Here is a 27,608-nt window from a genome sequence, read left to right as displayed (position 1 = left end):
CTACTTGTCACAATGGAACAGGGAACTAAATGATCTTCAGACAGCTGTTTGGAGAAGTTCCTCAATCCTGTAGGCTCGTCCTATTTCTATATGCTGTGATACATGCCACACTGTTTTTCACCAGTAAAATAATAGAACCTACTTTTATATGTCCAACCCTGTACGTGTTGTAAACACGACCTTCTGGGGATGGTCAACACCGGAACCATGATCATGTACGTGTACAGTATGAGGATGTAGTGGTCTTGGTCTCTTCGAGACAGAATCATCTACTGGGATTGAAACCCTGCTGGATATGGTCTTCTTCCTGCATAGGTGACAAAACTTTACTCACACACGTAGGTCTGTGAAAGTGAGTTATGGAGCAATTGCGATTGACGTCAGCATATTGACATTTGTTTTTCGTTATATCTGAAGAGACACATTGCAAAATGTTGTGGGGCTAGGTTCTATTACAAGGAGAGGTTACAGTTTAGATACAGATAGTTCGTATAGATTGTATAGATTGTGAGCGTGGGAGTTGATCTGCTATTCTGTTATTCTGCACAACGGATTAATCTGAGATATACCCTTTACCCTGTGGCTCCTGGAATTCTCCCCCCCCCCCCCCCCCCACACACACACTACTACAGAAGTCAGATAGACGCTCCTAACGTTCTAAAGAGAAATGCCTCAAAAACTTTCAGCAATAAATATCTTCTGGAGTCGTCCGCTGTAAGGAAGTGACACAAAATTTCTTACATAACTAGTGGGATACTTGGGTACTGGAGTAGTGATAGTTAGTGTAAGAAAAACATGAAACTAACGAAAATTATTATTTATTTTGCAAAAATTCTGAGAAATCACAATGGAACTTTTAGTTATGAATTGAACAAGTTATATCCTGGTTCTTTTTGGAATGTGAAGTTACCTCTCAAGGATAGGATTCGCTAATGAAATTTCTATACAAAGTTTAATTGTTATTGACTTGGCAGAATGGCTGAGAGGCGCGCCTACTCAACTTGAATAATTATCTGTTAGAATGTTGCTAGGTAGGTCGAGGCTGTCACGTGTGAAATTCAGTCAAGTGCACTGTTGTGGAGGAAATATGCGGCTCGCAATAGCTGTAGTGCACAATACCGTAAGCTGCGATGACTGCTGTCTGCGCCGCTCGCTGCTGACAAATAAGTTAACTCTCGTTCTATCTGGATTGACCTTCAATCAAACTCTCCCTACGCCTTGATGAAGTCAAGGATTCCTATTCACCCCTAGTCTAACTATCGGCGTGGTACACCAGTCAGATAACCAGTCCACTGCGATGCCACTCAAAAATTCACTCGCAGGCGTTTAACTATAACTCTGTCCGTTCACACCACACAATAACTGTGTTGGCCAACACAGTGAACAACGCTTAATCGCAAGGACTCAATATAGAGAGTCGCACTTCGACTGGCTCTCAACAGAGGTGCTCTCCCGGTGAAGTATTGAGGAGAGACTTGTTCCTCGCTCCAAGAGCGGCAACGGAACGGCGCCTTTCCATGCCAGACATGAAGGAGTATATCTTTCGGTCTCTTCCATTACTCCATTACTCCTTCAGCTCAAGGCGCTGAAATATCGTCTTCCAATCAGCATTGCTCTTCTAAAACGGGAGAATGACGTTTCGTTTAAGACGACCAATCCGAAAATCTGTAATATCGGCGTTTGGCGTTTGCTGTCTCCCTGTGAAAATCTCTGAAACTGTGTGCTATGTGTAAAGAATGCGTAGGCTGGCCACTCCCAAACAATGTAGCGGAATTGGCTTTAAGCTCCTTTCCCTCGGGCGAACGCTGTCCGCTCCACGGGCGGCCACCGGCTGACATAGATGGGTTGGGACTGGCCTCCTGGCGTGCGGCTGCCTCTCTCGAACTAAAAGCTCCTGTGACCGTCGTGTCTGGAATGTATGTGTGTACGCCAGCCTCGAGTATTTCAACCACGGTGCGCACTTGCGACTTATTAGTTATTTGCATATCGTTTACATGAATTCATACAACATTGACTTTATCTTATCGAGTTTCGGTTCGAATGAAGCGTCTTGATGTGCGGAATATGATTGTGAGGGCGGAATATGTAAGCAATGAAGGTCAGGAGAACACGACGTCTTACAAGATGGCGATCTGTATTGGATTTCATTCGTCTGAGAAGACTGTAATAATGCAATGTACTCTTGCATGACAACTTGTAATCTGAACATATGGAATGCTGCCAAACTGTACCACTTTCCTCATAAAACTAATAAAAGTAGACTGTATCTATTCTCATGGAATCATGATTGTTTTTATTATTATCGTTACAACTGCGTGTTTAAAAATATGTACTACCGTAAATCCTGTGTTATTTCGTACTCCACAACCTCTAATTATAAAGTAGCCACCACTTGAATTATAGCTCATTGTGGAACCCGTTTTTCCCGACATGTCTCTAGATTGCATGAAACACGCTGTTCTGTGATCACCAAATTGCTTACGAAACTCCAGCACAAGAATCTGCTGCCATTGTGAATGGTCTGGTGGGTGTGACCTTCTTCAGTGACAGAAACTTTGCACGTTGGTCGATAGAGGTGCATAATGGAAAAAAAATTGCAGACGTCAGCATGCTGAGAGTATTTGTTTTTGATTTACCGTTGGAATCTCATAGGCTTCTCTAATAGGTGATGTTAGAAGGTTCTATTACAAGAAATGCTCCCACGAATTTTCATTTTTTTTTTTTTACTTTTCACAAACGCCAATGGGATATGGCATTGCATTATCAAAACGACATCTGCCATAGTATACAAAACAACAACGTCCTCCTGAATTATAGCTTGCAGTCGAATGTAAAATGATTGTTTTTTTCCGATCTGTGATCCGGTAGCTTGAAAGGTTGTATTCTGTAATGTTTCACGTGTCTGAATTGTTTGTAATACACGCCTGCATGACAGTTTATTTATGGACATTGAAGTGTGCCAGGGATGTCCATCAAACTGAAATAAATAGCTTAACATAGATGTTTCGTTAGACTGTGTGTCTTCTTCTTCAGAGTTCAAGTTCTCGCTTATTTCTTTCTCTGGTGAAAGCTTCGAAGTGACAAAGACTTTCTGCAGTGATTGGTAATTTTCACAGCAAAACAGTGGAAGCTTTTTCGATTTTATATATGGTGGACATATATAGGAGATGTGTGATATCACATACACACATATACGTCACTATAGAGCTCTGACCTCTAAAGTTTGCCCATCTGTAATCAGCAACAGTGTCGCAGTTTAATTTATATCATTGAATGTCAAAAATAGTGGGAGGTCTTGAGAAAGAGAGAGAGATGTGAACTGTATCCTCCACACAAACGTAAGAGACGATACCGATTTTGGTGAAACTAAAAGAAAATCAACTACAGTTATGTTTGTGGAAGCGAGACACTTTTTATCATCGTGACAGAGGGTCCCTTTTTCTTTTCTTTTATTCAGCTCATTTGCTAGAGGTGTGTTGACATGAAATATAGTTGTTACATTGATATGTTTCCCTCTCCCAGAAAGGCGTGCGCTTGCAGGGGATGCTACTGGCGGTGTCTGGGCAGACGCAGCTGCACTTTCAAACTAACACCACGTGATTGGGATAGCTGACATTTACTTACTTTGTTCTGTGGCTTGCTGGAGTCGCGACCTATTGTCAGTGTGTAGATTTGTTGGCATCGATAGCACTGACGGCCTCCGGCCACCAGGGATGCAGCATCCAGTCGCAGTGGACTGAAATCTGTGCTCTTAGCACTTGGAAGTGCGTGGCGGATGGTGGTGGCAACTGCCAGCAACCAGCAAACGTTAGAAAAATCATTCTGCAATGTTCTCCAGAGTTTCATTGTTGTTCCGAGAGTTGGGGCGGGGGAAATACATTTAACGGCTTGCAGGAAGCGTCCTGTTCTCGAGCCTTTTGTCCATCTGTTGCAGATTTCCACAGACCGGAGACTGCCATCAGATGGGTCTCTTTGTGGATCATCAGCGAAAGGATAGAACACGCCTGTATCACTAACTACGGAGAGGAGAGGAAGGGATGAGGGGTGTTAGGAGGGTAGGTTGGAGTGGCTCTAAGCTGATTAGTTCGTGACTGCACAACCAGGAAAACACAGGTGAAGCTGCAGCACTTCTCTCCTGGTTCCATCTTTTGGGGTCAGTTTTTGCGATAGTTGTGTTATTAAAATGATTTTTCTCAATTCGCTCTATGTTTATTGCATTATGAACCGCTCTTTTATGAGCGCTGGCTTTCTTACTAGAAGTGTAATTGCAACAGTGAAGTATTTAACCATCAGCTGTGGTAGCGTGTACTGGCCTTCTGAACACTCCAGTGGTGGTTTGCTGCCCTAACCATTCTTACTACGTATCACTGTGCAAGTTACTCAGCAGCTATTCATAAGGCGACTTCTCAGATGGCAGTGGAATAGGTCGAAGTTGTTGAGGAATAAAGAGAGCGCCGTTTATTTGAATTTCGAGCACCTGGTTTGGAGGGTGATTGTCAATGAATGTAGTGGGAGACGTCTAAAGCAACTCCAACGTCAAACACCCAGACGCAAGCGCGGTCGGTAATGAGGGATGGCTGTCGGCGCGCGAAATCGTCTGCTGCGCTGTGGTTTGATCGGCCATTTCAGAAACACGGACAGCTCCAACACAGGCTATAGTCTCTATGAATTGTGTAATGCATCTGCAGTACACCCCGCTGCATCACCACTGTTTGCTGAAAAGTATTCCCCCATACATGCGTCCATTATCACATCCTTACATTCCTCATGTAGGGGACTATAAACAGAGTCCTCAACTGTATGCTTACATGTAATACACTTATTAAACTCCCCTCTGTCCAACGTCAACATTTCGTCAGTTGAACACATTTTCCGCCAAAAATATAGTATCTTCCACTCCAACCTTTTTGCCGCAGAGAGATTTATTTCAGCTTCTTGGTAAAGGGACCATCCTCTGTTGGGTCACTATTTATTTTGAGTTCATCTTCCACCAGTTTCGAGTGTTATTGAATGGTTGCCGCGAATAAGATTGATGCGAAACAGTCTTTTCTGAATAGCAGTTATGAACTCAGCTCGCTCTGTTCCTTCACGAGGTGTGGAAAGGAGCGGGTATAGTACCGTTCTACTTCTGGTCAGTTGCAGATTAAACCGGACACCGCATTGCAGGGAGGGTCGCTCAGTGATAACATAGGGTGAACACCTAGTCTCCCATTTTATCCTATGAACGCGAGAATACTTTGTGACTACCATCCATATAGGGAAAGAGGGCTAGTCGTGACCGTAAGTTCCGCACTATGAACCATATGATAGAAATATCTAGACAACCTAACTGCATCGGTATAGGGCGTTATTTGGTATACTTTGGTGTACATGATCGAATGGACGTGCTTTACTTTCGTCTATCTGTATTCGCAGTCTAGTGTACGGTATTGAAGGGCTGGTTTAGCGATAGCGCAGAAATTGGGATGCGCTCTGCTGTGTATTTGGCTGTCGTTGAAATTACGGAAAAACTGGTAAAGTTGCTTAAATTGACCGCCCTCTGAACTGCGGTGCTCGTTATAGAACATATCACATGTCGATGGTGTCTTTTCCATCGCATCCGTCCACTGGTATGCTGTTGGTTACTGTAGGCACGCGTTTAAATACACGCAGACCGGCTTGTGGTCTGAAACAGGACAATGTCTTTAGAATTGCAATAAAGTACGAAAATCTTGTAATACTTAACTTTAATCCACATTAGTAGAACATCGCTCTTGATGATACATGCTTCACAATTTTAATCATCAAAGGCTATGGCGCCTTGCTAGGTCGTAGCAAATGTAGCTGAAGGCTATGCTAACTATCGTCTCGACAAATGAGAGCGTAGTTGTCAGTGATCCATCTCTGGCTAAGTCGGCTGTACAACTGGGGCGAGTGCCAGTACGTCTCTCTAGACCTGCCGTGTTGTGGCGCTCGGTCTGCTATCACTGAGAGTGGCGACACGCGGGTCCGACTTATACTAATGGACCGCGGCCGATTTAAAGGCTACCACCTAGTAAGTGTGGTGTCTGGTGGTGACACCACAGTTACCATGTAATGATTGACTGGCACCACTAGTTTTGAGTGGTATTGTGAATTTTTTCCCAGTAGGATAACACAAACTGTATAACATCGTCAATTTTCTTTAGCTGTAGTGCGGATTTAGGTGCTCCTTGTGTAGTGCATTGCATATAGATGTGTAATTAGCACCAATTGTTATGACTAATTACGTAATTAGAACCGATCTTTACTTCAGTTTCCCATCGAAAATAAATAAAGTAACTAACCTAACCTTCCTCTCCTGCAGCTGGACGAAGACTGACTGTTTCACCGTGTAGGAGGTTCCACTTGGGGTTTTCACCTTGAAGGTCTGGAGTTTGATTCCGAGGAGAGGAACCCGCCATTTTAAATTTCCCGCTAATTCCCGGGTGCAGGGTGAGGTGGGACGTCTGCAATGCCTTGGGACAAAGAAATGCCCGCCATTTTTGATATTCCAGCCAAAGTTCGAAATTCCCGCCAAAATTCTAAATTCCTGTCAATAGGGCCGGTGGGGGATGTGGGGGTGAGGGGAGGGTGAGGGAATGGGTAGGGTCTGGGACGCACGTGCTGGCTGGGGAAAACCCATGACGTCATCCGTGGGGGAGGCGGGTAATTAACTGATAACTAATTAATTTGGTATCAATTTGATATGAAAATTGGTGTGTTATGCCATTGCCGCACTACTACAATTGCATACTGAAAAAACAGGCAAATCCAAAATGTGTGATTTGTAATTTTTTTTATGCTCGAAGTAAAACATTTTCCGAAAAACTACTTCAGCAACTTATCTTAGTTTACAACCATAGTTTACAATCTTTCAACAGGTCAGTGGATGACTCAACTTTCAGCATTCTGCGGTCCTTGCATGCAAACTACATGTGGACACAATTCTTTGTGTGGCACAGAGAAGAATTCTGCCACGAAGAGTCCACAACGAATAATTGTGTCAATGAGTTTCAAGTGTGCCGTAGCGGCGGTATTCCCGGTCGATTCTCGATCGTTGGGCCTCCGAGTGGTGTTTCTTTCTTCGTTGCGGGGCGCCTCCTGGCGGCGGGTGGCGCCGTCTCTGCCCGGTGGCGTGTTGTGTGTGCGGGCAGTCAAGTTTGGACGCGAGCGGCGCGAGCATTGCCTTTTGCGTCGGGCGGTGGGTCCCTGCGCGCTGTCGCTGGCCGGGGCTGGTGCTACTTGCTGCTCCCCGGGTCGGTGGTTCGAGTCGAGGCCTGATTACCAGCTTTCCTGCCCTGTCTGACTGTGCTTGCTGAGGCCTGGGTGACGATGCTCTTGCTGGATCATCTTTCTCGTGGCGATTTCCCTGGATCGCGCCTTGCCAGGAGCTTGTGGCTGTGCTGCTCCCGGATATAGTTTATAGGGAAGTACTTTTCCGTCCTCGGAAGTTTGCTGCTGTTTGCGTGTTTCAGCGTGCTATAGCCGCTTGAAGAAGATTATCTTCGTTGGTATGACTGTGTCGGAAACGTGGGCAAACCCCAGTGTTCGTGTTTCTCGGCTTTCTGTGGGGTGCTGTACCTTACTGCTGGCCTGTGCCAGTACGATTTCCCGTTTTCTCGCCCGGGGATCGTACGTAAAGCTTAAGGTGAGTGAATTTTGGTAGTTCCCGTTCAGTGGATCGGTGTTCCCCGTGACGAATTTCTTTTTCTTTTATAAGTTTTTTTTTTTCCACCCTGCCGGTCCTATCTCCCTGGCTTAATGTTGGTTCCTCTGTGCCTGTGCGCGAGAGTATATGTGGGCGACGGTGATCGTTTCCTGACTTGTTTACCGTTTCTTGCCGACTTCTCTGCATAGACTGCCGAATCTGTAATTTGGTCTATGCCATGTTATAGTTGCTTAAAGTTGGTTCGGACACTCCCCTTGGTAATGACATCTGCATACCTATGAAATTGAATGTTTTGAACTATTGTAAGCTGGCGATTGTCGCCATGTGTGTTAAATTTTAATTTGTATTTGAGTTTTGGTGTAACTGTATTTCGTTAACTGAGCTAATTTTACCTTGCCTACTGCTGCGATGTCAGAAAAAAATTTAACAATCATAAATTTAGTATTACCTGTGAAATATTTGTGGAGACTTGTTATTTAAATTTCATTGTCTTCCCAGCTTGCCCTTTGCTACTGTATTAAGTGTTTGTTGTTTTGACTAATCGAAGCTCCTTGCCTTAAAGAACTAAAGCTGATTTGAAAGTTTGAGAATAAGTGTAACTGTTCACTCCAATAAACCCTCCCTGTTAAAAGAAAAATTTTGGTGCTACCATTTGTTTTCCCCTTGTGTCCCCTACCACGGCTCACAACTTGCATCACAATACTGAATACGAGCTAAACATGTAGAGCGTGCATGTTTTTCTAATTTTTTATCTGTGCCACCCTGCCAGCGTCTGATATATGTTGATTCACTGACAAATCTTCCCCTGCCCCACAGACATACAATTTGCTTACAATATTGGCAACAGCTGTAAACGTATTACTTATATCATAACGTGCTCCAATGAGTGCCAAGAGATATCGTTCTAAACGCCAGTTCTGTGTGGAACATGTAACATTCATTCCTCGATGCTTACATTGAATAAGTTATATGAAAGTGCTGATATCCAGTTGGTTAACATTGTTCTGTGAGTTTTATTCACAACTTCATGCAGTAGCCAACAAACAAAATACGCTACACTAGTGAATTCTTCCGACCATAGATACTTAATGGTACGCAGCCAGGCCGTGCCTCTAGTTATTTAAATGTCAGCAGTTAGAACAAAACGAATATGATAAAAATTGAGGTCATTGGTAAAAACTTAGTATTCTGTTGGTGAATCTTAGCTTATTAAGAATGTAGTTGTCTAGGGTGAAATGGCCGGTCGGTGTGACCGAGCGGTTCCAGGCGCTTCAGTCTGGAACCGCGTGACCGCTTCGGTCGCAGGTTCGAATCTTGCCTCGGGCATGGATGTGTGTGATGTCCTTAGGTTAGTTAGGTTTAAGTAGCTCTAAGTTATAGGGCCCTGATGACCTCAGATGTTAAGTCACATAGTGCTCAGAGCCATTTTTCTATGGTGAAATGAAATATTTATTTTATAGGTAAGGCACAGTATCAGTGCTATTTTAACAATCTACATCTACATTTATACTCCGCAAGCCACCCAACGGTGTGTGGCGGAGGGCACTTTACGTGCCACTGTCATTACCTCCCTTTTCTGTTCCACTCGCGTATGGTTCGCAGGAAGAACGACTGTCTGAGAGCCCCCGTGCGCGCTCGAACCTCTCTAATTTTACATTCGTGATCTCCTCGGGAGGTATAAGTAGGGGGAAGCAATATATTCGATACCGCATCCAGAAACGCACCCTCTCGAAACCAGGACAGCAAGCTACACTACGATGCAGTGCGCCTCTTGCAGAGTCTGCCACTTGATTTTGCTAAACACCTCCGTAAAGGTATCACGCTTACCAAATAACCCTGTGACGAAACGCGCCGCTCTTCTTTGGATCTTCTCTATCTCCTCGGACAACCCGATCTGGTACGGATCCCACACTGATGAGCAATACTCAAGTATAGGTCGAACGAGTGTTTTGTAAGCCACCTCCTTTGTTGATGGATTACATTTTCTAAGGACTCTCCCAACGAATCTCAACCTGGTACCCGCCTTACCAACAATTAATTTTATATGATCATTCCACTTCAAATCGTTCCGCACGCATACTCCCAGATATTTTACAGAAGTAACTGCTACCAGTGTTTGTTCCGCTATCATATAATCATACAATAAAGAATCCTTCTTTCTATGTATTCGCAATACATTACATTTGTGTATGTTAAGGGTCAGTTGCCACTCCCTCCACCAAGTGCCTATCCGCTGCAGATCTTCCTGCATTTCGCTACAATTTTCTAATGCTGCAACTTCTCTGTACACTACAGCATCATGCGCGAAAAGCCGCATGGAAATTCCGACACTATCTACTAGGTAATTTATATATATTGTGAAAAGAAATGGTCCCATAACACTCCCCTGTGGCATGCCAGAGGTTACTTTAACGCCTGTAGACGTCTCTCCATTGATAACAACATGCTGTGTTCTGTTTGCTAAAAACTCTTCAATCCAGCCACACAGCTGGTCTGATGTTCCGTAGGCTCTTACTTTGTTTATCAGGCGACAGTGCGGAACTGTATCGAACGCCTTCCGGAAGTCAAGAAAAGTAGCATCTACCTGGGAGCCTGTATCTAATATTTTCTGGGTCTCATGAACAAATAACGCGAGTTGGGTCTCACACGATCGCTGTTTCCGGAATCCATGTTGATTCCTACATAGTAGATTCTGGGTTTCCAAAAACATGATACTCGAGCATAAAACATGTTCTAAAATGCTGCAACAGATCGACGTCAGAGATATAGGTCTATGGTTTTGCTCATCTGCTCCACGACCCTTCTTGAAGACTGGGACTACCTGTGCTCTTTTCCAATCATTTGGAACCTTCCGTTCCTCTAGAGACTTTCGGTACACGGCTGTTAGAAGGGGGGCAAGTTCTTTCGCGTACTCTGTGTAGAATCGAATTGGTATCCCGTCAGGTCCAGTGGACTTTCCTCTGTTGAGTGATTTCAGTTGCTTTTCAATAACGCTAAGAGCCATCAATTCTTAATAAAAAGTTATTTTCATGTAATCGTGATGTTGTATAAAGTTCTGTAGTTGCTTTCTTAGTCTACGTCGATACTCTGCATGGGTACAATGAGTACGAGTATCTTTCTCTATCTTTCTAGTTTCATTATGATTGGCGTGTGACAAGTAGGTCTGTTATAATGGTTCCCTATAATCCGAGAGGCTCGACAATTAGGGTTCAACTTTCTTTTGACACAGATGTCATTAGAGTAAGGGTAGTGTTTCCAGTATGGAAGGAAATCACTCGTGTCCTTTCCAAAGCTACCCTCCCGGAATAAGATTTATAATGGTCGTAAACATATTACTTATATCAGACGTGCTCCCATCAGTGCCATGATTTATCACTCCAAACGGCAGTTGTGTGTGAAACATGACAGTAATCACGAAAGGACTGCAACCCGCATGGAGGGGAATATCGCAGCTTGTCAGTGACAATCGTCTCAAATCCGACAAAACGGTGCCTCTCTACAAGCATGGTCATGTCAACCAGTTTCCGAACAAACGCTGCGAAGGGAACTGCATGCACTGGGAATTTCGAATCGGGGTCCTCGAAAAAGTGTTTCCCACAGTAGCACATAAAGCTACTGTTCAGTGTCGAATATTTAAAACTGCAAGAGTGTACTAACCTGTAGTCAGTGTTCATGCTACGGCAGGTGGCTGCTGTTCACACTAAGTGGGGCCTGAATGAGTGTTGTACCTGTTTGTAAAGCCTATGTAATTTGCAGATTTTTTTTTGTTACAGATCTTTATTTGAGGTGAAAGATTACAATAAAGTGATGAACTGTTGCGAATTTAAAACTGTAGCCACTGGGTTATTTCCTATGCACTCCAGAGTTTAAGCACAATTTTTTCCTTTCTTGTACTCATGATTGTCAAGTCCTATAGCGGTATAATTATGAGCATTTATCTACACTGATTCAGTATTAGAAAAACTGGAACGTTAAAGTACGTTTTACTCTCCATAGGTCAACAACTAGGCAGTAGCAACATGCAATTTCATCAGATATTCCACTTGGAAATTGAGGAAGAAAGCGAGTCAGAGTTGACAGTAAAGGAGAAAAGTGTGTGGCTCGCTGTGTTCGGAGACTACTCTGTACACAGTCGCCGAGATGTGGTGTGGGGAGTAGCGGGGTCTGCTCGTTATCGGTTCTGGCCTTCCAGCCTAACAAGCGCCGCCCGGAGGCCGCGAGGAGCGGAATGCCTGCAATTACTTGTGTCTGGCTGGGTTGCCTGCTCTGCCAGGCTGCAGGCGGCGGACGCCGCGCCGGCATCCCTGGATCCCTCACTGAATAGCCGGCTGCCACTTGCTGGTCTGCCTTCCATCTAGACGAGCGGAATTTGCCGATGGCCGAGACTAGAGGTTAACTCCTATACACAAAAATGAAACAGAAACACCCTAAAATTTAATTCGGACTGGATTGGAGATATGGAGCTCAAAAATGGTTAATGCGGACTGTTCCTATATCCATTAAATATAGGGAATTAACCAGAAATTACTGTAAAGCAGAGTGAGATGGAGATAAACAACGCGTAGTGTTCGTGAATCCACAGTAGCGAAGCAAGGAAACGTATTTCCATCCAACGATTCCCAGTTTGTAAAATACGTAACTAGATCAAAACTAATTTGTTAATTTTGTGTGATAAAAGTAACATTAATATCGAATTTTATTAAAAAGAGCAATAATGTAGTACCAACATAGCACTTAATGATACGGTAAACGATGGTGTAAATGAGATCCACACTTTTTAAAAAGTCCCTCTCACCGCAGCTACGTCCTTGTGAGGAGCTCCGTAAATTCAAAAAAGCCTCCCTGTCTGGAATTGAAACTGCTGAAGCCAACGCAGTTAAACCAGGTGCTCAATTGTTCGCTATTGAATAGTCGTTTAGTAGAAGAGTCTGGCATGATCTAGTACCTTATGATTAAATAACCACGTGTTGTATAGGTAGTACTTTGTGACGTCTCCCTTCCTAAAAAATGTTGACTGAATTTATTTAAAAGTATCTGACATGGTCAGAACCAAAAGCTAATATTCTGCCTAAGCGTATCTTCGTTTTATAATTTTGATCAATTGAACAGTCACTACAAAGACTCTAAAAAAGAAGTTTCCCAGGAAGATTTAAATTACCAGCGTATGAAACATAACTGGGGGCCTACGATACCAATCTGACTGTTACCCGCCATATTGCCCGTCAACCGGGTGTGACAGTTTGGGGTGTCTTTTCTTTTTCATATCCGGAATCTATAGTTGCCATCCGCGGCAAACTTACAGCACAGCGGTACGTCGACGATATACCATGCCCCCTTTCATTGCTCCTTACCGCAAATCATGCTGCGCTTAAGTTTTCACAAGATAATGCCTGTCCGCACACAGCGGAAGTTTCTACTGATTCTCTTCGTGCTTGCCAAAGCCTGCATTAGCCAGCACGGCAGCTGTCACAACTGAGAACATTTGGAGCACAGTGGACATGGATCTCCTACCAGCTCGGGGTTTTGACAATCTGACGCACCAATTGGACAGAATTTGACATGATATCCCTCAGGAGTACATCCAACAATCAGTTCCAAGACGAATAACTGATTAAGGGCCAGAATCGATCAACGCGTTATTGGCTTGCTCCGTTTGTGAAGCTCTTTCTCTTGAATAAATCGTCCATTTTTTCTGAAGTTGAAATCATTTGTTTGCCTGTATATGTACATGTAGATCACATCTACCGATTTCTGCCCATTCGGATAATTCCTTCGTGGTGCATCGTTTATTTTGTCTTAGACCGTAATTCGTAAAAAGCGATGGGTAAGAATTGCTGATTCACATCTGTATTAAAAAAAAAAGATAAACAAAAATGACTACCTAACTAACTTTTCATCAAAGATCTGTTTAATTTTGCTATGGGAACATATGTCTTTCACCTAGTTACGTATTCTTCTACACAGATGCTTTTGTCCTCCACCCCTTTCCTTCATACTCTTTATGCTCTTCATATAATTCTCATTTGTTAGACGTCTATATTCCCTTTCGCCTGCTGCATTTTTACGTTTTCTCGTTTCGTCAATCGAAGGAGACTGTGGAAGAAAGCGTTAACCCACGATTTTGTAACAGTTAATCTGATCATATTATCTGTTGCGTTTTCAAATCCGCACACTCTAACAGAAAACAGTTCCATATATGTCGCTAGAAACTTTTGTCTGCTATACGAATCGCTTTTTCTTACTGAATTTATGATCTCGTCTTCAAATTTAGTCAAACATATAACAAGCACTAGCGCAAAGTATGTTCTTCTGGGTTAGCACTTTCTTCCACCGATCGTTAGTTATCGAACGCCTCCTACTAGGTAATGTGTATTTATCTTTGTGATCCTTTGCTGCCTTCACTGTTTCGTCTCTCAAAGCCGCCTATTAATTTTCTATTGTACTGCTTTCTCCTGTTTCAATCAAACGTTGCCTAATGCTACCTCTGAGCCTCCCTAAAAACTCTGGCTGCTATAATTTTTATCCAGGCTTTATCTCCATAATTTCCTAACTTTTTAAGGTTTCTTCTGATTTACTCTGCATTTAAAAATCAATAAATAGTGGTCAGAGTCCAGATCTTCCACTGAAAATGTCTGACAGTTTAAAATCAGATTTTGAAATTTCTATTTTACCGTCATGTAATCAATCTGAAACCTCCAGCGACTCTAGGTCTGTTCAACGTTTATACCCCACTTACATTAATCTTAAATCAAATATTGGCTATGATTAACTTACGCTCTGCGAGAAATTCTAAAAATTCTTCCTCTTTCATTCCTTCTCCCATTCCATGTTCTCCTGTTTTTCGATCTCTTCCTTTTCCTATTACCGAATTCCACTTACCCATCACAATTACATGTTCATCTCATTTAACTATATGAATAATTTCATTTACCTCATCATATGTTGCGTCATATCTTAGGAGCTAGTAGGCACATAAACTTTTACTAATGTGGTGGCTGTTCGCTTTGTGTCTGTGTTTGTTACAATAATGCATTCATTATACTGTTCATAGCAACATACTCTAATTTTTTTTCCTAATTCAATATTAGATTTACTCCTGTATTATCCCTATCTGATTTTGTGTTGACAACCTTGTACTATCCTGAGAAAAACTCATGTTTTTCCAAATACTATACTTCACAAATTATCACTACATCTGACTTCAGCCTATCTATTTTCCTCTTAAAATTCTCTAACCTACCTACTGCCCAAAATATACCCTCCGAACACACAGAATGCTGGTTTTGTCTTTCCGGATGATAACGTCTTCCTGAGTAGTAGAGATTCGAATGGGGGATTACTTTACCTCTAGAAGACTTTACCCGAGAGTACGCCATCATAATTTAATCATACAGTGCACCAGTATGTCCTCGGGAAAAAAGCCTCGACTACAGTTTCCTCTTGCTTCCAGCAGTGTGAAACACCCGCACAGCGAGGTTATATTGGATGATATTACAACGCCAGATCAATGTCTACATCTTTAGGAACGACAGGTTAACCTGCTCCTTCAGAAACTCCTTTGTTGTACTTTGTGTGTGTTTGTGTGTGTTTGTGTGTGTTTGTGTGTGTTTGTGTGTGTGTGTGTGTGTGTGTGTGTGTGTGTGTGTGTGTGGGTGGGTGGGTTTTAAAAGAATTTAAATTTATGCTGCAATAAAATCGCGCTCACTCTTTCTCATTGTCACCCATTACCATCCGCTTAATCACTCTAGCTCACAACATACAAGAAAACGCCACGAGTAGAGAGATGTGTGAAAACTGTTAGTCAAACCAAAACGAAGACTACAGGAGAGATAAAAGCGACTCACAGCAGTATGACTGGCTGATCAGGTACCGAAGAAACAAATGAGCCAATCACACCTATAACGCATCAAAAACGGCACCCTAAAATTTCACGGATTACGTTGGACAAATGACAAAATTTTGAAAGTCTTACCACATTCGTTCCATTGTCAGCTATAGTAGACGTCAAATCAGTCGACAACTGAGCTATCGCCATTTGGTCCGAAAATAAAACAGTCTATTAAAACGTGGCGCACAGTGATCTGTACGCCACGACCACCACAAATTGGAGGGTCCTATCGTGGGAGCAAGAGCCGTACTTTATACGGCTGTGGCCTATACTAAGAGGAGCAAGGAGATACGCCACGGTTGGACGCAGGTTATTATGTCACTTCCAGCCACTTTTCTTCCCATCTGCACATGACTTTGTACCTGAACAGCGAGCATGCAGTAGGGATGGCATACCGGACTGAGGATCGCTAAACACCTCCTTGGCTGTAACATGAGTCCTTTCTTTGGGCACACCCATCTGAAAATTACTTCCTCCCCCAGCCTTTGCAAGGGTACAGGGCGTCCTGCATATTGTGGGCTACTTTACCTACTGGTTGCAAGCAACACTTTCACAATTATGGAAGCATGGTTCAATATTAATGTTCATGGGTCTTCCAACCATTTGTTGAGTCCATGCGACGTCGAGTACCCTACTACGTCGAGCAAAAGGAGGTCCTACACGATATTAGATGTCAGGTGACTTTTGTCACGTCAGTATACGACAGCATTTAAAATTTTTAAATTAAGTCAATAATTATGCGGAATACTCAAACTCAGTTTCTTGTAGACCCTGGAAGCCGTTACATAAACAACTTGCACCTAGGATCGTTTGACCGGATTATCTTCTTTGACGTTTAGTAATTCAGACGCCTTTCAGTTGTACAACCAGTTTTACAAACAATGTCGAACGTAAGGGCTGTAAAATTAACGACTAAATTTTGCTCCATATGTATTCGGTATTGTCGGGACCCTTATCCGTTACAAACTATTCGTTACTCGTTACTTTCTTTAGTGAATCAAAGTAATGAAACAGTGCTTCGAGTCTCAAGGAATATTCATTGCTGAGTAACGAAAGCATACGAAATGCAGCAGCCTAGCGAACATGTACTGTGATACGATTTCCGTCACACCAGAGTATAAGTACCTCTCCAGACTTTAATACCTTTAAGCAACCAGTTTATGAAAATATACGAGCTCTCAGGAAATCGCAACAGACAAGAATTTAGCACTCGAAACACGTCTCATCTCCTCCAGTGCCCGCAAGTTCATATATACGAGGGTTGTCCAGAAAGTAAGTTCCGATCGATGGCGAAATGGAAACCACTGGGAAAATCCGGTAAAGCTTTGCCAGATGTGTTGGGCAGTGTCTCCAGTATGCCCGACGATCGTATCGCGTCGCTCCTTTCAGTTTTGAGTGAACAGTTAGCACGTAAAAAGGCGTAGGGAATAGCGTCTCCCGAAAAGTATGAGGACCTGGTTTGAGACTTCGCCTGTGTCAAGCAGCCCACGTAACACAATTGTCGAGCAGTTCCTTCAGGGCAATTCTCGGCTGCACACTTCAGGAGTAATAAAGACGCTCCTGCAGCGTTTCCGATTGGCTCCCCCTGAGTTTCATCTCTGCTCACAAGAACCGTTGGCCATGAAGACAAAATTTTTCCACAGGCAACGAGCTGCAGACCAGTGCAGATAACTGGCCGAAAGCACAGTCGGCTGCTTTCTATCACGAGGAGATTGGAAATTTGATACAACACTACGACAAAACTCGAAGTTGGAGCGGCGAATATGTAGAGAAGCAAGTGGAAAGTTTAGCTAATTGCTGGAAATAAAGCGTTTCTGGTTTTCACTGTGGTATCCACTTCGCGACTGATCCTAACTTACTTTCTGGTCAACCCTCGTAATTCCGCGACGAAGACAGTAAAGTGCTGAGGCAGACGGATGTTGAGGATTTGATTAAGTAAAGCAACCAAGGGTGACTCCCTGTTTAGTCCCATCTGCAAATACGGTTTCAGAGCCTTGGTGCTCGGATGAAATGTCATAAAACTATGTATTTAGCGGGGTAGGACGTCAAACGGGCCGACTTGGAGCAGGAGAGGCACCACAAGACATTTTATTTTCTACTGTCTATACTTTTACAAAGAAATTCATAAAACTTTGTCAGCATGAACAAGAAGGATTCAGGATTCACACTCATAGCAGTGGAAGCGCAAAAACACAACAAAACAAATTTTTTTTAGATATGTAATTTCATCATTTTTTCACTTACTGTTGGCTGCATTTGTTGCTATCGGTACATTTTTCTTCACAAGTAAGAGAGATTCTTTGATGAATTTTGCACAGCATACAAACCATACTTACAAGTGTATGAAACTCTATAATTTTCCAAATCTATTAAAAACTGTGGTAAAAATGGAGATAATTAACCACAAAATTTCATTTTTTTCTAAACATATAGTTTAAAACGTAACAGCTCATTCATATTTTCATAAATTAGATAGATTCTAGAGGTTGACACCTGTAAGTATGGTTTGTATGCTGTGCAAAATTCATCGAACAGTCTCTCTTACTTATGAAGAAAACTGTACCTAAAGCAACAAATGCAACCAATAGTAAGAGAAAAAATGATGGAATTCCACACGTAAAAAAATTATTTTGTGTTTTTGAACTTCCGCTGCTACGAGTGTGAATCCTGAATCCTTCCTGGTCATGCTGACAAAGTTTTATGAATTTACTTGTAAATGTATAGACAGTGGAAATTGAAATGTCCTGTGATGCCTCTCTTGCTCCAAGTCGGCCCGTTTGACGTCCTACCCCCCTTGAAAACATAATACAGGAGTCCATCTCTCCTCTGCTGCACCAAATCCAAATACTCCCTCGGCCTCTGCAGTAACCAGAGCAGCAGGTTGTTAAAACCCTGGAGTTGAGGTTGTACTTGCTCCACTTCATTGTAGTTGCACCTACAGCATGGCTGTTTGTATCATTTCATCTATACTGCAGAGCTCATTTAAGTAATATTTTTCAGAAACGCTCAATTTTTATTAAACCTACTTTACAAATTACATTCCTTCCTTAATTATGTAGAAAAAATTGCAGAAAGATAGTTTTCCTTTTTGGGGGGTGAGGGTGGGGAGAGCGCTTAGGACTCTGAGTGTACAGTTCGTAAAAACTTACAGACTGCAAAATAGCCACAGATTTGAATGTCATACAGCAGTAACAATGCAATTACTGTTCAGCGTGTGTCAGTAGTTCTGTACAATGATGTAGCGCTTTACCCGTGCGAGTAGCTCGTGTCCAGAACGGACGAGGGGAGTCAGTTAGTTGCTGACTGACCCGCCAGGGGCGCGGCAGGTGTCGTAGGCAGTGGTTGTCAGCACTGGCAGCGCCATCCACCGCCGGCCCCGAGGTGCTGCCGTGATTAATGCTGTCAGATGCAGCCACTTAGCGTCCACCCCTCGCCCGCTGTGTGCGCCATTAACGGCGACAATGCCCTTCCAACTGCTTGATAAATGGCGCCGATTTTACTGTGGCAAAATTTCGCTCCAAAATGATACCAGCGCGTCCTGGAAAACGCAAAAAGTCTGGTGTGCGTAAAGAATGAACGTTCGTACTAGAACAAAAAGTAAAGTAAATAACAATCGACAAAAATACGATGGGGACCCGAAAAACAAAAAAGGACGTTCTCTGGCTGCTCGGCACCTTCAGAGGACTTGCTTGTAATTACTAAGTTATCGAGCGGAGTGTTGCTGTCGCTAACACACCTCGACTCAAAGTCGCGAGGACGACGGTTCAAATCCCCGTCTGAACGTACAGGCTTAGTTTTTCTGTGGTTTTCCCAAACTGCTTAAGGGTTACGTGTGAATGAGCACCGCTGATTTCCTTCCCGTCCTTCCTCAATCACAGTTTGTGCTGTATTTCTAAACAAATGGCTCTGAGCACTATGGGACTTAACATCTATGGTCATCAGTCCCATAGAACTTAGAATTACTTAAACCTAACTAACCTAAGGACATCACACAACACCCAGCCATCACGAGGCAGAGAAAATCCCTGACCCAGCCGGGAATCGAACCCGGGAACCCGGGTGTGGGAAGCGAGAACGCTACCGCACGACCACGAGATGCGGGCATTTCTAAACACCTTGCTGTCGACGGGCCGTTAAAGCGTAATCTTCCAGTCGTCTTACAACGCCTCTACTGCACTTAAAATTCTACATCGAATGGGAGAATTTAGTAAAGAAATTTGCCCGCCCGTTTGGCCGTGCTTTCGGCCAGTTATCGGCACTGGTCTGCAGCTCGTTGTCCGTGGAAAAATTTTGTCTTCATGGCCAACGGTTCTTGTGAGCAGAGATGAAACTCAGGGGGAGCCAATTACGGACTGTATTGTGGGTGATCAAACACTTCTCATCGGAAACGCTGCAGGAGCGTCTTTATTGCCCTGCAGTGTGCAGCCGAGAATTGTCTTGAAGAAAATGTACACCACCATTACTCTACCACGCAAAACACCTTGGGGCTACACTCGTCTGGTGTGAAACTTTTCCCGGGGGGGGGGGGGGGGGGGCGGGGGGGAAGGGGGGGGGGTCCACCGGGGGCCGAACCGCACAATAACCCTGGGTTCGGTGTGGGGCGGCGGAGGGATGAAGTGGAGTGCGGTAGTCGTCGTGGGGTTGCGGACCACTGCGGCTGCGGTGGGGACGGAGCCTCTCCGTCGTTTCTAGGTCCCCGGTTAACATAACATAACATAAAGAAAGTTTGAAAGCAGGCACAACTGTCCACTGAAAGTAGACCACAACTTCGTGCAATAAACAGCAAATGAACAACAAACCGAAAGAACGAACTGATGGCTTTGGCACATAAGTAGTTTAAGATAAAGAGAAAACGAAAGATGAAACGTTGAAATAGTTCTATAAGGAGTCCAACTGCCATGTATAAAAACAGCTTCGATTATGTTCAAAGTTCGTTGGAAATCTCCGTGCTCTCATTATCAAGCACTAGGTAATTTGCACTCCGTTTTAAGAAAAGCTAATTGTTCACGTATGAAAATGTTTATGATGTCGTATCTCCTGAAGTACGTGTCGCACAACTATTAAATTTTGCAAATACACTCTGTGGTCTATGTGGATAGTGCCCGCAAAATGTGTTACTGATAAGGTTGGCAGTAACGAACTATTTTTTAATGTATTAGTTCGTTACTGCTAACCTTATCAGTAACACATTTTGCGGGCACTGAGTTTGTACTGCATGCACAACGTAAATGTAGAAAGCAATAAACTACTTTCCTTTCATTATTTTGAGGGGGGGGGGGGGGAGGATGGAATATCAAAGAGAAAACGTTTCGAATAATACCGAAACAAAGATTAGAGTTTAACGTCGTATCCACGTCATGCACTTGATGAATATAGTCTACGTAATTTGTGTGCCATGAGTTACACTGACTCGAGTCATATACACAGTTTCTCAATCTTTGACGTAAGATTGTACCACTTACTGAGCAGATTCCACTGAGGTGAAAAAAATCATGCGATAGCGGTGTACACATACACAAGCTATAAAATGGCAATGCATTGGCGCAGCCCTTATTTGTACACAGATGATTGATGTGAAAAGATTTACGATGTAATTATGGCCGCGCGGCAGGAATTAGCAAAATTTGATTGCGGAATGGCAGTTGGAGCTAGACGCATGGGCCATTCCATTCCGGAAATCGTCAGGGTATTCAGCATTACGAGCTCCAACAATACCAAATTTCAGATATTACCTCTCACTACAGACAGACTTTGATCGTAGAATGATAGTTGCAGCCGGACGGAGCGGCCGAGCGGTTCTAGGCGCTACAATCTGGAACCGCGTAACCGCTACGGTCGCAGGTTCGAATCCTGCCTCGGGCACGGATGTGTGTGATGTTCTTAGCTTATTTAGGTTTAAGTAGTTCTAAGTTCTAGGCGACTGATGACCTCAGCAGTTAAGTCCCATAGCGCTCAGAGCCATTTGAACCATATGCACTGTGGAAATCGGAATACTGAATTCACTAACGCTTTCGGAAATGGAATGTCCGATGTGTCTAGCTCCAACTACCAAGAGTGTGCCGAGATTACCATATTTCACATATTAACTTCCACCACGGACAACGCAGTGGCCGATGGGCTTCACTTAACGATTGCCTGGAATTCTCAGTGCTAACAGACAAATATAACTGCGTGAAATAACCGTAGAAATCAACGTGGGACGCACAACGAATGTATCTGTAGAAATCTGGCGTTAATGGGGTATGGCAGCAGGCAACCGAAGCGAGTGTCTTTTCTAAGAGAACGACATCGCCTGCAGCACCTCTCCTGGGTTCGTGGCCATATCGCTTGGACCCTAAACGACTGGAAAACCAGGGACCGGTCAGATGAGTCCAGATTTTCGTTTATAAGAGCTGATAAGACTCGAGTGTGGCGCAGACCATACGAAGCAATAGATCCAAGTTGTCAACAAGGCGCTGCGTAAGCTGGTGGTGGCATCGTCATGGTTTGGGCTGCGTGTACATGGAAATCGACTAGGTACGCTGTTCTACACTACTGGCCATTAAAATTACTACACCAAGAAGAAATGCAGATGATAAACGGGTATTGATCGGACAGATACATTATACTAGAACTGACATGTGATTACATTTTCACGCAGTTTCGGTGCGTAGATCCTGAGAAATCAGTACCCAGAATAACCACCTCTGGCTGTATTAACGGCCTTGATACGCCTGCGCATCGAGTCAAACAGAGCTTGGGAGGCGTGTACAGGTACAGCTGCCCATGCAGCTTCAACACCATACCACAGTTCATCAAGAGTAGTGACTGGCGTATTCTGACGAGCCAGTTGTTCGGCCACCATTGACCAGACGTTTGCAATTGGTGAGACATCTGGAGAATGTGCTGGCCAGGCCAGCAGTCGAACATTTTCTGCATCCAGAAAGGCCCGTACAGGGGCTGCAACATGCGGTCGTGCATTATCCTGCTGAAATGTAGGGTTTCACAGGGATCGAATGAATGGTAGCCACGGGTCGTAACACATCTGAAATGTAACGTCCACTGATCAAAGTGCCGTCAATGCGAACAAGAGGTGACCGAGACGTGTAACCAATGGCACCCCATACCATCACGCCGGGTGACACGCCAGTATGGCGATGACGAATACACGCTTCCAATGTGCGTTTACCGCGATGTCGCCAAACACGGATGCGACCATCATGATGCTGTAAACAGAACCTGGATTCATCCGAAAAAATGACGTTTTGCCATTCGTACACCCACGTTCGTCGTTGAGTACACCATCGCAGGCGCTCCTGTCTGTGATACAGCGTCAAGGGTAACCGCAGCCGTGATCTCCGAGCTGATAGTCCATGCTGCTGCAAACGTCGTCCAACTGTTCGTGCAGATGGTTGTTGTCTTGCAAACGTCCCCATCTGTTGACTCAGGGATCGAGACGTGGCTGCACGATCCGTTACAGCCATGCGGATAAGATGCCTGTCATCTCGACTGCTAGTGATGTAAGGCAGTTGGTATCCAGTACGGCGTTCCGTATTACCCTCCTGAACCCACCGATTCCATATTCTGCTAACAGTCATTGGATCTCGACCAACGGGAGCAGCAATGTCGCGATACGATAAACCGCAATCGCGATAGGCTACAATCCGACCTTTATCAAAGTCGGAAACGTGATGGTACGCATTTCTCCTCCTTAGACGAGGCATCACAATGACGTTTCACCAGGAAACCCCTGTCAACTGCTGTCTGTGTATGAGAAATCGGTTGGAAACTTTCCTCGTGTCAGCACGTTGTAGGTGTCGCCATCGGCGCCAACCTTGTGTGAATGCTCTGAAAAGCTAATCATTTGCATGTCACAGCATCTTCTTCCTGTCGGTTAAATTTCACGTCTGTAGCACGTCATCTTCGTGGTGTAGCAATTTTAATGGCCAGTAGTGTATCTGAACCGATCATTGACTGAATTCGGATGCTTGGAGACCATTTCAAGCCATTCATGGACGTCATGTTCTCAAAAAACGATGAAATTTTTATGGATGATAATACGCCATGTCACAGGGCCACAGTTGTTGGCAACTGGTTTGAAGAACATTCTGGAAAATTCGAGTGAATGATTTGGCCACCTAAATAGCCAGACATGAATCCCATAGAACATTTATAAGACGTAGTCTAGAGGTCGGTTCACGCACAGTCCTTCACTTTCGCAATTATGGACGGCTATGAGACATAATGGTTCATTTTACTTCATGGGACTTCCATCGACTTGTTGAGTCCATGCCACGCCGAGCAAAAGGAGGTCCTACATGATAGACGATATCCGATCACTTCTGTCGCCAGTGCATAAGTGCATAACAGCATTTTAAATTTGTAATTTCGGTCAATAATCGTACGAAATACTCAAAATCGGTTTTTTGTTGACCCTGGAAGTCATTAGATAGGCAACTTGCGCCTGGGACCGAGAGACTGGATTATCTTTGTAGTCTTTCAGTAATACAGACATGTTTCAGTTGTACAACCTGTTTTGGAAACAATTTTTGAAAGTAAGGATTGTAAAGGTACCGACTAAATTTTTCCCAGTATGTATTCGGTATTGTCAAGACACATATCCGTTAGAAAGTATTCGTTACTCGTTACTTTCGTTATTGAATCAAAGTAAGGAAACAGTGCTTAAAGTCACAGGGAATATTCATTCATTGCTGAGTAACGAAAACATATTAAGTGTAGGTGCCTAACGAACATTTACTGTGATACGATTTCCATCACAACAGCTGTACAAATAACTCTCTAGATTTTAATGCCTTTAAGCAACCAGTTTATGAAACCATGCAAGTGCTAGTAAAGTTAATTAGACTTAAACTTACCATTGGTACTTGAAAGGGAGAACGCAGTTTGATATGTTCACATTAATAATAAATTTGGCTCTGACGGGAAAAATGATTATTCTCCTTAATGTTCATGATCAGTGTATCTTGTATACAAGGCATTTGTTTTAATTTGAGACAACTGAATATCTCGAAAACGACGCATCGTACGAAACAAATGTTCTAGACGAAAAGTTAATATTTGCAGCAAAAGGCCACCACTTAACCACCCGTCCTGCGTGGACGGGGTATTTTCAAATTGACCCGCCCCCCTTTCTTAGTGCATATTCGGATTCCAGGCCAAAATGTACAAACTTTTTACTCAAACCATAGGTTTCCATTCGTGGTATATGGCGGTAGATCAAGAAATACCAAGTCCGCCTGTTTGTGCAATTAAGAATCGACACAATTCATTCCACATTTCATTTACGAAGTAAATGTAAACCTAATACTTAATATTTATGTATTAAATTTACTTTAGGGTTGCAAATTTGATTTTACATAATATGGTCACCCGTTTCAGCGTCTGCTTAGAAACTACGTTTAGCGTGAGCCAGGAGCAACGATGTGAATTCAATAGACTGCTGTTCCCAGCGGGATGGCTGATTTCGGCGAGTCCCCTTGCCTCCCACCATAACCGTAATTCACAATAAACCGACGACCGTCCGTTTCGATGCATTCATTAATTCGTGCGTGAAATGCATGCACACAGCTTGAAAGCATTGTGAATTACAATTATGATGGGAGAGAAGGGAATTCACCGAAATCAGCCATCCCGATGGGAACAGAAAACTAATACGTCCACATCATTAGTCGTGGATCACGCTAAACGTATTTTGGCTCTGAGCACTATGGGACTTAACTTCTAAGGTCATCAGTCCCCTAGGACTTAGAACTACTTAAACCTAACTAACCTAAGTACAATATACACATCCATGCCCGAGGTCGGATTCGAACCTGCGACCGTAGCAGTCCCGCGGTTCCAGACTGCAGCGCCTTGTGGCGTTCGCTGTGTTATTCAGTGGTTTGGTATTTAACTAATTTGTAAATGGAAATGATAATCTTATTTTATTACATTGAGTAATTACTAAATAATTTTTCTCCCGGCTAAACATTAGATCAAGTTGCTAAAGAACTCAAAGTTAACGTCGTGTTAAAGTGTTGTCTGTAAGTTGTGTAAGTGTCACTAAATCACAGTTCATACAACAGATTCTATACAACTATTGATTAAGATGGAAGCAGTTATCTTCAGTAAAATGATCATTAAAACCACCGAATATCAGCCGCGCACAACACTGACGTATGTTACCTGAAACAATATTCTTCGCAACTCGTGCGTAATTAATTTCGGCTCCATACATCAGCTAGAAAAGTTTGTTATAACGTTCGTGCTATGAGCAGTGTTTTTCAAGAACCAATCTGATTCGAATCATTTTCATTCAAATGAGTTCGGGACCACCGGTGCACATTTATTTTTACACATTTGTATTACGTTCAGCATTTATGTCTGCAGAGTTGCGTAATTTGAATTTGCCGCTGAGACAATTGTTAAGATGGCGGCTGACAATTGATAGAGACTTTGTATTGTTAGGCCAAATAAGTATTTTAACTGCTTATTAAACTTTACAGAAACTCTACTTTCGTAATGTGGACTATTTAGACTTCATCAAGCAAACATTTGAATTGTTTCTAAGGAAAACACAGACAAAAACGCGATACAAATCGCTATCATCAGTGGCTGCGCTCGTTGCAGCGGAAAGAAATAATTAACACAGATAATGCTTACTGAGAGAGGAATTACAGTTACAAATAATTATTCATTCATGTTTATAATAATAATGAACTCTATTCTCAAGTAATAATTAACAAATAATTAAAATTTCTTAACAGACCTCAGTTTGATATGCGTCTTGCGTGCTGAACCTACAAAAGCCATCCAACAAAAGGTAAAAACAAAAAAGACAATCGCAGATCATAAAAGTATTTTACAATTATCATTGTCTTTGTGTGATACACATGGATATGTCCAATTATTTCATAGAATATTATATAAATAATTCACTATAAGTTTTCATTGTTTTTTTCATACGTCGAATACATAATGTTTATAACTGTTAGAGTCATAACTTCCTCTCGTCGCACTGTAGCCAAAAATTTATCTCGTGGATGTTACAGCTTCGAACCGCTCAGCCACTCCGGCCGGCTAAACGTATTTTTTCACTGAAGCGACTAACTGTATTGTACAGCACAGTCAAATTTGCAACACTTAAGTAAATTTAGAACATGAATATCAACCGTTATAACATAAAGGTTTACATTAAAATCGTAGAGGCAAATGCGTCGTTTCTTAATTGTAAAACCAGGCACACTTGTATTTGTCGTTACAGCACCATCTGTCACGAATGGGAAACAGTGGTTTGAGTAAACAGTACGTATTTTTTGACGTAGAATTCGAAATAAAAATGAGAGGTTCCCACTTGAAAATATGAAGTTTAATCCGCCGACGGAGAAGCTGTAGTTAGGAAGTGGCCAGTTCTAACACAGACAGATGTCCCTTATTAATGTTAACTTTGCACTTAGAACATTTTTTCGCGTGATACGTTGTTTTCGAAATGTTTTGCTGTCTCAAGTTAAAACATACACTCTGCATATACCAGGTGCGTCTGTGGATGGGAATGGTAATTCTTAAATCTATCATGACACAATAAAAGGAAACTGAAGATAATTCTTGCAGTCGGAGGAAACCTTATTTCTAGCCCCAACATATCAGTTGGGACTATACCGCTTTAATGAAGATCATGTACACATCATTCGTTGCCTCAGATGTAAGGATTAAACAGCCCATGACGAAGCGTCGAATTAGCCAGAACCAATGTGCAAGAGCAGCCAGAAGTCCCTCACGGGTGCAACTACACGGATGCAGCAGATCTCTTTACATGCATCCACCCAGTGAATGTGAATTACGTTGTAGCAGCTACAGGAAGGTAAACAGGTCATACAAGATTGGCTCTGCCCTTTCGCGTGCACGAGGGAAATTAAGTTAACCGGCTCGTAGTTAAATGAGTTAACCGCGTTGGGCGGCCAGGCGCAGGTGGCGGATTAACGTAGTTACTCGCTACACGCCCGCTCCTACCTCTGGTCTACATGCGCACGGGCCTACCTAAAGACGGGGAAGTAACACGGCACTGAATCCGAG

This window comes from Schistocerca americana, chromosome 7, assembly GCF_021461395.2.
Source record: "Schistocerca americana isolate TAMUIC-IGC-003095 chromosome 7, iqSchAmer2.1, whole genome shotgun sequence".
NCBI classification, from domain to species: domain Eukaryota; kingdom Metazoa; phylum Arthropoda; class Insecta; order Orthoptera; family Acrididae; genus Schistocerca; species Schistocerca americana.
The sequence above is the reverse complement of the archived record's forward strand: the minus strand, read 5'-3'. Positions refer to the sequence as shown.